This window comes from Ursus maritimus, unplaced genomic scaffold (genome assembly GCF_017311325.1).
Source record: "Ursus maritimus isolate PB19 unplaced genomic scaffold, ASM1731132v1 scaffold_8, whole genome shotgun sequence".
Taxonomy (NCBI): domain Eukaryota; kingdom Metazoa; phylum Chordata; class Mammalia; order Carnivora; family Ursidae; genus Ursus; species Ursus maritimus.
The window spans coordinates 15,691,993-15,704,515 of NW_024426996.1; the positions used below are offsets into that span (position 1 = coordinate 15,691,993).

Genomic DNA, 12,523 nt, shown 5'->3' on the forward strand with positions numbered 1-12,523 from the left:
TAAGATCATGACCTGAGACAAAACCAAGAGCCCGACGCTTAACCAACTGCGCCACCCAGGTGCTCCAGATTTGCTGCATTTTATTTTATTTTATTTTATTTATTTATTTTTTTAAAGATTTTATTTATTTATTCGACAGAGATAGAGACAGCCAGTAAGAGAGGGAACACAAGCACGGGGAGTGGGAGAGGAAGAAGCAGGCTCATAGTGGAGGAGCCTGATGTGGGGCTCGATCCCGTAACGCCGGGATCACGCCCTGAGCCGAAGGCAGACGCTTAACCGCTGTGCCACCCAGGTGCCCCCAGATTTGCTGCATTTTAAAATACCAGTTCCAGCTTCCTCTTCCTGTATGTTTCTTCCTAGTTTGTTCCCCTCTTCTCCATCCATATGGACTTAAAGAGGCCAATTAATTAATATTAGCCTAAGAGAAGTAAGCATTTGATACATAGCCATCGTATTTACTGAAGTATAGTTGACATACAGTGTTATACTTGGCCATTACTTGATAATAAAAACTCATGCCAAAATTATTTTGTATTATTTTTTTTCTTCAGGGGGACAACTGATTTGTTTATATCTGCATAGAGCCTTGTATGTTTATTGCCTTGCTCTAAGTAAAGCCTCCACACACATAAATTTTACTTTATAATTTAGGAGGTGATGAATTATATATGGGACTCAACACTTTATGTGTCATCCTTACACCGGGCGCATGCTTATCTTCCCTGTATCGTTCCAATTTTAGTATATGTGCTGCTATAGTGAGTGATAGGACTCAACACTTTAAGAAGAATCCCACAAATGGGGCGCCTGGCTGGCTCAGTCAGTGGAACATGCGGCTCTTGATCTTGGGGTTGTGAGTTTGAGTCCCAAGTTGAGGTGTAGAGATTACTTAAAATACAATCTTTAAAAAAAATCCCACAAGTATTGTCTCAAAATATCCAGATCGCTTAGTACATTTTAAGTGTCTGAATTTAGAAAAGCAATTTATGTATTTGTTTAATCTCTCTAACATTCAAACTGCATTACCTTACTGATAAATATATATTTTAATTTTCTTTAAAGATTTTATTTATTTTGAGAGATAGAGAGAATGAGTGAAGGGGAGGAACGGAGGGAGAGGGAGAAGTAGATTCCCTGCTGAGCAGGGAGCCCGATGCCGGGCTTGATCCTAGGACCCCGGATCATGACCTGAGCTGAAGGCAGACACTTAATCGACTGAGTCACCCAGGTGCCCCTATATATTTTAATTTTTTTTAAAAGATTTTATTTATTTATCGGAGAGAGAGAGAGAAAGCTCCAGCACAAGCAGAGGAAGAAGTAGGCTTCCTGCCGAGCAAGGAGCCCGATGCAGGACTTGATCCCAGGACCCTGGGATCATGACCTGAGACAAAGGCAGACGCTTAACCTACTGAGCCACACAGGCGTCCCTATATTTTAATTTTGAAGTAATTACAAATGTACAGGAATTTGCAAAAATAGTAGAATCCATGTTCCCTTCACTCACCACCATTTACCCAGCGGTAACATTTTACATGACTATAGTATAATACTTATTTGTATGTATTTTATTGCTAAAAGCATAATCTTACTCGTTTTGAAAAATGTTGACAAATACAAGAATGTTGATATTTTTGTACACCTCGGTGAAGAGGTTAGTATGTACAAATTCAGATTCTATGCTTATTACCATAGGTACCAGACAAAGATACATGTTTCTCCCATGCATTTGCTATAAATAGAGTGACGAGTAACTAGGCAAATGGCTGATTATTTTCCGCTGGGTAGTTCATTCACAGCCCTGGATATAGTCATGTAAAATTTCAGTGACATGGCATTCTTCTTATTTCTGCTTTGCTGGACTTCTTTAATCACTAGTATATTTGCTTACTGGGAACATTCATTCTTAACATGTAACAGAATATAAAGAAAGAAATATTGGACAGTTAGTCAAGAGATAGTTATTAAGTACCCTCTATCACTGTACTGAATATAAAGGAGATTTTGGAAAAGCAGAAGAGGTATTTATAGTGTAGATGAATAGACAGCTGTAGAACATTACCACATATTGTATAATGTATTTCAGCAAGTTTTATTCTCTAAACACGTACACATAGGGATATAATTGGCCTTCAGTAAGCATTTGTTGAGTGAATGAATGTACTTAGGTAATAAGCATGTTATCACAAAATTATGTAAGTCTTAAGAAAATAAATGTTTACTGTCACTCTTAGGAATTCTAAAACTATTCATTATCGACTGAAAGAATGATAATGCATGTTTTATTATGTTTCTTTATTCTCTTCACCCTAGAAATCCTTTGGTAAATTCATAATCAGTTTTCCTTGATAAAAGCCTGGGTCTCTGTGACTCTAAAGCCCAAGTATTTCCCCCATGGCACGTTGCTCATTAAAACACAGTATTAGGTGATAAATGCCATATTTAAGTAAACAAGTATGAAATAAAAATAAACTCCCTATCAGTTATTTTTAGAAAAATCATCGTGCATTGATTGCCTAATAATTTTATTTAGCTTGACTTATTTCTGTAATGACTAGTGACTAAATTAGATCAATGTAAGGGAGTAAACTTGCTCTGAGCACCTATTTCTTATTTCCCAAAATGATGATACACTGTAAATAGACTCTCAAATGTGCTAAAAATGTATATTAAAAATTCTGTAATTTTTTCTTAAATATTAAGTGTTTTATAGTATGCTATGCTGGGTACTGTGGGAGCTATAAGGATGTCTAAGACATGGATAGTTCTCTCAGTACCTTTATAATACAGCGAAGATAAGACAGACTCATAAGTAATTGAATGGTATATAATTAGTCTGTGAGGTACAGAAGTTCTATGGCTGCTTAGTGAGTAGAAAGATTACTTTTAGTTGAGATGATAAGGGGAACCTTAAGATGATGTTTGATCTGAATATCAGGGTGAATAATAGAATTTCCTTGATGAAAACTGTGAAATTTACTTATGTCAGAATTACAGAAAATTATAAAATCAACTGATTTTACTATCAGGTGATTTTTCTAGGAAAAAATAGTCTGATTTTAATATTTAAATAATGAAGATTAGGATTAGGAATAAAGTAAAACACTTAGGAAAAAACCTGTTTTTAATATGAAAACCTTACTTTTGCTCCTGAAGCATTTTGCAGCTAGGTTCCCCTGAAAGTTGTACTAAATATGGTTTTCCTAGCCTGTATTCTTTTTAAAGATAATTTGATCTGTCGGATTAATGACAAACGTGCTTTATATATTTTCATCTTAGTTTGGTAACTCCAGAAATAGATGAGTTATCTCTTTGGTGAAAATGAAAACTATTTTGTTGCTGGTTTTTTTTGTTTTTTGTTTTTTGTTTTTGTTTTTTTTTTTTTACTTCTGAAGTTCCAGTGTTTAAATTATTTCTGTTTTCTCTGAGTGAAATAGCATTGAAAAAATTATCTTGATGGGGCATCTGGGTGGTTCAGTTGGTTGAGTATCCAGCTCTTGATTTTGGCTCAGGTCATGATCTTGGGGTTGTGGGATTGAACCCCATATCTGCCTTCACACTCAGCACAAAATCTGCTTGAGATTCTCTCTCTCCCTCTCTCTTTGCCCCCCCAAATAAATAATAAATAAATAAAATCTTTTTTTGTTTTGTTTTTTTAATGATTTTTTATTATATTACTTTAGTCACCATACAGTACATCCCCGGTTTCCGATGCAAAGTTCGATGATTCATCAGTTGCGTACAACACCCAGTGCACCATGCAATACGTGCCCTCCTTACTACCCATCACCGGTCTACCCCATTCCCCCACCCCCCTCCCCTCTGAGGCCCCCAGTTTGTTTCTCATAGTCCATAGTCTCTCATGTTTCATTCCCCCTTCTGATTACCCCCCTTTCTTTATCCCTTTCTTCCCCTACCGATCTTCCCAGTTCTTATGTTCCATAGATGAGAGAAATCATATGATAATTGTCTTTCTCTGCTTGACTTATTTCACTTAGCATTATCTCCTCCAATAAATAAATAAAATCTTTAAAAAAGGTTATCTTGACATTGTGAAGTTATTGCTAAGAGGTAGCTCTTGGTGGCAGCTTAAAGTAGAGGCTAGAAGAAGAAGGAAAAGGACAATGTGTGTGAATGGCAGCACCATACGGGAGTTCTATGTAGAAGGGAATTGTTTTACCTCAGGTCATTCAGTGTGGCTGATGCGGTGCTGGACCTAGTTAGACCTGAGCATTTCTGAAAGCTAGTTTCTTGGTCAAACCTACATAACGAAAAAAAAAAAACCAAAAAACCTATATAAAGAGCAGAAAAATCTTTTCAGTTTGCTTTAGTTATATAATAAATATTAGTGGAAAATGGTGTCAACACATTCGTTTGTGTTCTCCACCTCCTTTTCCACAGAGACCTAGATTTAAATCTGAGTCACCGGAGTAAATAAGTTCAGTGATTCCCAGCTTGCTAGATTGTGTTAGATTGCATAACCTAACCAACCACATGGGTTGGCATAGGTGTTTCTGCTTTCAGGAGGGTGTGGGGAAGCCGGACCCAGGGCATGGCAGCTGCTGAAAGGCATGGAGGCTACCATTACCAGGGGACATATACTTGTGTGTTTGGGGCTGGGCAGGAGAAGTATGTGCTGAATAGCCTTTCTGAGATGACTATATTTAATGCTAGTGATCTGTAGGCATAGCTGGGAGAAGAGTATTCTATCTTTCTTAGAAAGCTTGTTCTTTTTCTTCTTTATGAATTTGCATGTACTTTGAATTTTCTCAGTCTGACTAATATATTTATCAAAAATGACCCATTTTTTGACTGTTGCTTGCCAGGGTTGAAAGATCTTTAAAAGGATCTTCACATTCTGGCCTTTCTTCTTATTCTGCTTATTAACACCTACTTTAAGCAGACATTTTAATAGTTGCTTTGCATATCCTGATGTCAAAGCATCATTCCATCCCAGTCAAGATCATTTAGCAAGTGCTGTTTTAATGGAAGAAAACCAGTTGCATTCCATACCTAATTGTTGTTTTGGTGTTACTGTTTAATACCTAGCATGTTTATATCTATTAATCACATCTGCATGTGCTTTCTTCCGTTTTATTAAAGCTTAGTAATGCTCTTATATAGCATGCTGATTTTGGCATTTTGAAATTTTTTTCTCCTCTCCTTCTGGGTAGCAGAGTTAAATACTATATACTAGTTTTGAGTTTGGTCTCATTTGATCATCTGTTATCATTAAGGGGTCAATAAAATAGTCCTATTTTTACAAAAAAAAATTTAAGGATGGCAAAGTGACTACCTTAGTAAAGAATCCTCTGGCTTGTTGGAGTTATAGGTAAAACTAAATTACGTTATTATTATTTTCTTATCACATCTGTTTTCTTCATGAGAATTCACCTCACTATAAGATGTCTGCGAACAGCAGTTTAGAAGATATATTGGCCAGTAACTCATTCCCAGATGCCTGTAATAAAATGGATTTTTAAAAGATAAATATTAAGCATGGTGTTAGACCGAGGAAAGGGTTATAGTAATACAAAATTGGAATAAAAAATAATTGCCTGGTGAAAGGATAAGAGCAAATGAAGTTAATCCATTACGTGGGATGCATTTTGCCTTGTGCTTATTGATGTCAGTAGGGAGTTGTTTTGGGGAAGAGGGACTTAGAACTCACGTTACACTTGGTTTTGTTAGAGTAAGATCCTCCCTGGAAGTTCTCTTTCTACAGTGAGTGTATTGCATCTAACTTGAGTACATTTGACACTCCTTAACTAGCTATCTGAATCCTTGATTGGTTTTTTTTTTCATTCAACAAGAGTTTATGAACGTCTACTTTCTGTTGTGAAAATATTAAGATAGTAAAATACTGTTTCTCATTTTGAAGAGCTAGTAAACGACTTTAGCTTATGAACAGATAATTATTAAATATTGTGGTAATGACATCTGTGTTGAGGTTTCATTGGCTTTCCTCCCCAGCCACAGTATTTGGGGTTCCTTTTTAGTCATTGCACTTGTTCTTACTGCAGCTCCCTTGGCTTATAAGGGGCCTAAGGTAAGTAGACACACCTTTTTCCTTGAATGTTGGGCTACTTTGCAGTTTTCCCTTATACCTATGATCCACTTGTGGCTTGATCTTTAGTTAGGAATCAGGGTAGAGAAAGCCAGGGAAGAGAACAAGTTTAATGAAGGTAAAGTATAATGAAGGTGGAGAAAGTGATGGGAATCCCATTTTGGATACTAAATGGGATTAGAAGTTTAATTAAGTTTCATAAAGAACTACTCAGCATTGATCAAAAGAGATACTAATTGGGGGCACCTGGCTGGCTCAGTTGGTAGAACATGTGACCTTGATCTCGGGGTTGTAAGTTGGAGCCTCACGTTGGGTGGAGAGATTACTTAAAAATAAATAATAATCTTTAAAAAACATAATTTATATGACAAGATATATATACTGTTTTACTGTTCTCGTTACCTTATCAGTTTTATGTCAAGAAATTATTGCTAGGGGCACCTGGGTGGCGCAGTCATTAAGCGTCTGCCTTCGGCTCAGGGCATGACCCCAGTGTTCTGGGATCGAGCCCCACATCAAGCTCCTCCACTGGGAGCCTGCTTCTTCCTCTCCCACTCCCCTGCTTGTGTTCCCTCTCTCGCTGCCTGTCTCTCTCTGTCAAATAAATTAATAAAATCTTTAAAAAAAAATTATTGCTGGAACTCTCAGGAATAAAATGGTCATTTCTGTATGCCATAGTGAATATATTTATAAAATGTAATGTAGTCTTTGTCTTTTTTTTCTACTTTTAAAAATTGTAATCTAGTGATTAAAAAAAATTTTTTTTTGGCATGTAAACATCCGGAAATCATATTATGTTATTTTACTGTGCTACAAAGTTTACAATCTCTACCATTTAGAAAATGTTTTTTCTTTTCATTTATCTGTTTATGTGCTTTGTTTCTAAATTCTGTAAGTTTTCTTACTTGTACCATATCTCAAGATATGATAGTGTTTTGTTGTATTAATGATGCTAGAGCATGGCCAAGTTTTAGACTAGAGCAGAGGTTACTATTCTACAGGGCATAGTAGAAAGAGTCCATACTTAGAAATAGTGCTGCATGTTAGAACCAGTCTCATCTAAACTGCAGGTGTGGAGGAAAGGTCTCTTTGGTAAGCCATGTCAGGAGTAGAACAGCTAGATAGCAAACCTTTTGTTACTGTGAATTCAAGGTGAAGAAGCACATGGAAGCTTGGAGAAAGAATGTGTGTGTGTGTGTGTGTGTGTGTTTGTGTGTGTGTAAATGAATAGAAAAAATACCCACAGGTACACACATATGAGTGGCTGTTAGAGTATTCTCTTTGTGGGTACTGGGCTCTAGATCATGGCCTGATTTCTGTCCTTGGGATTGGGACTGGTAAGCAAAAGTAGGTGTCCCAGTCGTAGGAAAGACAAGATGGGGACCAGACTAGGAACCTCCAAAAGTGTCAAAACAAAAGCCTACTTATAATAACTGTGAGGTATCAGCAGGGTTAGGCTAAGAGTAGAACAGAGTGTGAATCGGAACAAGCTAGGAACCCTCCCCTAATCTGGGGTGTAGGGGTTGGGTGAATTAGTGTTCATGACAACTTGATCCGGAATTGAAGATTGGGGCTGAAACTGCTTATGCATCTCCTGTCCCAAGTCCAGGTTGGTGATCTAGGATTTAGGTGACAGGAGAAGCAAGGCTCATGGAGAGCAAAATTAGGCTGGGCTTGATGTTTTCACACTGAGTATCTGTTAAGGAAAAAATTCATTTCCATTGTTAATCAGTAATCATTTAGTTTGCTTTATTGGCACTGGTAAGGTGTCACGAGTTGCAAAGAACTGCTGATGCCTCAGAGTAAAGTCTTAACAGGGAACTGCTGCTGAAATGAACAAACTGAAGCTTTGGAGTAAGTACACTTTCTTGCAAAATAAGAGGATATGAAAAAGCATGGTAGGCATGAGGGTTCTAATGTCATGATTCTGAAGGCAAAAGTACAGCATGATAGGAATTGAGTTTTAAGAGGAAGCAAGGAAAATGTATGATTATGATAATTTGATGTTAAAATGAGAACCTTCCACACCTTTTTTCACTTCCTAGAAGAAGTCATATTAGCATGTTTTGGGTTGTGATCAGCTGATACTCATTAGCTTAAGAGGGAACAAAAGCCATTTTTGGAACCCATACTGTACACTGAATGATGAATTGAACAAGAAGGGCTTGAACAGGAGAAACCAGAGGAGCTCTGGGGATCTCATCAGCAGTTTTTCTAGACCCCTGCCGTTAATGTGACTTCACACTAAAAATTTAGTCTCTCTGCCTTGCCTTTTCAGTTTTTACATTCCAGTAAGAATACCCTGTTCAGACCAGGTATGTGTCTCCCAAAGCTTGGGGACCAAGATTATTATATATAGTCATAGCCCCGGGAGTGTATGCTTCTATGCTGGTGGCCATCCCCAAGAACGGGATATCAAAAGTGGGGTAGCCCTCCTAGGAAATAACTAGAATATCTCAGCCTTTAGTATTTTAACCACCTTTTTTCCCTTCTCTTCTTTCCCCTCATTTCCCTCCCCACTCACGTAAATGTAGAGATAACCCTGTTATCCCATCTGTTGATGCAGTTTTTCTAGTGGGAGAAAATCTCAACACAAGCTGAGGTACCATATCCAGAGGCAGGGCCATAGAGCTACTGGTTCTAGTGTTATGCTGCCCTTGGTTGCACTGTGATTCTTGATATTTTACAACTTAAATTTAATTCCTGCTCACTTGCCATCTGCATGATTGGGGGAAGGAAAAGGAGATAAAAAGAAATTGTGTTTAAAGGGAAAGATGGGTGTACTTATCACACAGCAGTGACTAGTAAGGAAATCAGTGGTGGCTTCAATCTTTAGTTTTGTGTCAGTGTGCACACCCTGATCTGTTCCACTTCAGATTTCATACCTTCTGCTAGTATCTTGGCTTGTCAGGGTCTGTTCCTAACAACTGACCCTCTTTAATTCTTGAAAGAGTCTGAGCCCCTCATAGGTCCAACTGTATGGAATTGGGATGGTCTTCTACTGACCTGAACATGTGCACAGTACTGTGAGAGTGTACTCCAGGAGATTCCCCTGAGTTCTTCTCATGGTCTTCCTAGCTTCCAGAGTTACAGTAGCAACCTTACTTCCCCTTGATAGTCAGGCATACTCACCCCGACCAATTCTGTAGCCTCTATGTTTGTTCTTGTTTTTCTACTGTCCTGAGGAAACCAAACTGACATGATAAGCTCAGCTTTCAATAGAGTGAAACAGCTATTTTGTTTCCTGGCATAAGAATTTCTTTGTCGGGTACTAAAACTTCTAGATCAGCACATTTCAGAGTTCTTGATAAGAAACAAAACCTTGAGAGCAGGAAAGACATCACTATAATCATGTGTTCCCTCTTCCGTTGTATTCTGGAGATGGGAAACAGCGTTAACTGGTTGGTGGTTCAAAGCATATTTTATATCCTGTAGCACCGTAAATTCAGAAGTTCTTAGCTGGGGCAACAACTGGTCTGTTAAGCTTCAAAAAGCCTTTCCTTTCTACTAGGGAGACAGCTGTGTCTGAGTAGGAGTCTTGCTCATCATGAGGCCCTGAGCATCCATCTACTCATTGCCATTTGAAGTGCATTCTTGGATCAGAGGCCCTGTGATGGATTGACTGAGTTTGTAAATAAGATTTTATTTGAGAGAGAGAGAGAGCGAGAGCACCAGAGCAGGTTGAGGGGCAGAGAGAGAAGCAGACCCCTCGCTGAGCAGGGAGCTGGATGCAGGGGCTCGATCCCGGGAGTCCGGAATCATGACTTGAGCTGAAGGCAGATGTTTAACCGGAAGCAGATGCTTAACCGACTGAGCCACCCAGGCCCCCCAAGGCCACGTGATTTATATGAAACATTCGGTTAATCTTGCGTAGTGTTCCTGGCAAGGCAGATTGAGAATCTGTGTCTCTTACAGCAAGAACCAGCCATCACCATTTTTTTTTAAGTTTTTATTGAAATTCCAATTAGTTAACATGCAGCGTGGTATTAGTTGCAGGTGTGAAATGTAGTGATTCAACACCTCCGTATGACACCCAGTGCTCATTGCAAGTGCACTCCTTCATCCCCATCACCTGTTTCCCCCATCACCCGTTCCGCCCATCCCCACACCCTCTGCCATCACCATTTCTGTAATCCAGGGGGCTTGCAGTACTTTGCCTACTAAGAAGTAGTGCCTATGGGGAACTCAGGCAAATGGGTTCTAAAGTAGTGGCAGTTGAGGTCAGTCTTAGTGAGTCAGGTAATTGATCCCTTGCATAACTGCTCTTCCCACCACCTAGTTGTGGTTTTCATGAACTCACTGAGCAAGGACTAGGCTGGCTGCAGGAGGAGTTAGGACTGATCTCTGACGTGGGTCATCTATCCACTGATCATTAAGAGGCTTTATATTTTGATTTGTTTGCTTTGGCAGTGGCAGGATTCTGGTGAGGAATTTTTTTAGGCTGTGGCCTCACTGTGAGAGGTTCCTTCAAATAGCCATTCCTTAAATCTCCCCATGATTTTTCCTCTGATCTTTTCCTTCAAGGCCGTTGATCATGGCACAGAAAGGGAAGGATCGTAGGCTCTCTAGCCACTTCGAGAAGTGCCTACTACAGAAGTAATAATCTGTAAGTTCTTAAAACTTAATTATATATTCTTAAAAGTTTTCAAAAAATTTTTAGTTTTGATTCATATCTTTTCTCTCTTTGATTTCATGTTTTGTATTTTGTCAGCCATAAAGGCCTCACTTTAAAATTTCTTTTTATTTTCGTTTATGGAATGCTAAAATGCCATATATCCTGTGTTTGTGAAGGTGTGTGTGTGTGTGTGTATGCATATGTATATGCTTATTTGAGCATAGGGAGCATTCTAAAAAGTGCATTCCAGACTGTTATGATTCTCTTTGGAGCATTGGGTTGGGGGAAAAGAAGACGAGGTATCGTGGTGGAGAGCAACTTCTGCTGTTTTACTTCAAAAAATGTGTTCTGCTTGACATTTCGTGTTCTCCTGACCATGCACTTTCATTAATATGAAAATGCCAGCATATGACTTTTATTTCTTAAAGTTAGGAGAGAGAATTTCAGGATGATTAAGGACTAATAAACACTACTTACATAAAAGCTACCTCTGTTGTCAACAAAAAGCATATGTAGTGGTTTTTTAACCTTTTTTTAGCCTATGTATTCAACAATCAGCTTCTTATTGAAAGTCATTGCATAGATTAGTTTTTCATGTATTTACCTAAAGTTGAATTTCTTTGCTTTTCTCATAAAGTTTTCATTTAAAACTGTCACTAGGGGCGCCTGGGTGGCTCAGTCGTTCAGCGGCAGCCTTAGGCTCAGGGCGTGATCCCAGAGTCCTCCACTGGGAGCCTGCTTCTTCCTCTCCCACTCGCCTTGCCTGTGTTCCCTCTCTCGCTGGCTGTCTCTCTCTCTGTCAAATAAATAAATAAAATCTTAAAAAAAAAAAACAACTGTCACTAACAAAATGTATAATATATCCTAATCTAAATGTCTATAATTCAGAGGTCAAATTGCAAAAAGGAGTTGCAGGAGGGAGGCTTTCAACATGTTATTCTCCCTTCCTAATTTTAGGTTTCATGTCAGGCGTCTGATCGGGACCCAATGCCATGAAGAGCTCTAAAGTAGAAGTAAAAGGATGTGCTTCCCAGTTTTTATTATGGCTGTCCAGATTGTATCATCCTGAGACTAGTTGGTAGTTGATGATGATTTTGTTACCTCCCAAAACGCAGTCAATTATATCTCTTTTTTTACAAAGGAACCTATTCCTTAAAGTATATACATAGAGAAAAGTGAACGAATTGTAAGTAAATTTTCTGTACATGAACGTTTAAGTGTCCTATTTTAAAAAAGGAAAAGGCTAGCCATAGGCTGGGGAAAATATTTGCAAAACATATACCTGGCAGAGAATTTGAACCAAAATATCTTAAGAACTGTCACTATTTGATAATAAGACAAAGAACCCTATCAAAAAATAGACAAGGAATTCACACCAAAGATATATGAATGGCCAATACATCCCACATAAAAAGATACAAGTATGTAGAAAGATGCTCAACATCTCTAGTCATCAAGGAAATGCAAATTTAAACCATAGGGTGATACTATTACCCACCCACTAGCATGGCTAGGAATAAAGTCGGACAGTGTTAAAATTGGTGAGGATGTGGAGCAACTAGAAATTTCCTTTCATACATTGCTGGTGAAATGATATTGCCACCTTAGCAACAGTTGGGTAGTTTCTTATAAAGTTAAACATTTTCTCTGTGAACTATAAATTTCATTCCTAGGTATATATGCAAGAGAAATGAAAGTGTATGTCCACAAAGAAGCTAATGTTCATAGCATTATTCAAAATGGTTCCAATTTAATTTTAATGAATAATCAACAATATTGAACATCCTTTCATGTATTTCTCTGCTCTGTCAGTCTTTTTAAGAAGTATTGGCATCTTTAGC

General features: G+C 38.2%; 1 pseudogene; it reads right to left on the reverse strand.

The window, feature by feature from the left end:
* Nucleotides 1-660: 660 nt before the first annotated feature.
* LOC121101563 lies at nucleotides 661-775 on the reverse strand (annotated as a pseudogene).
* Between the last annotated feature and the right edge of the window lie 11,748 nt (nucleotides 776-12,523).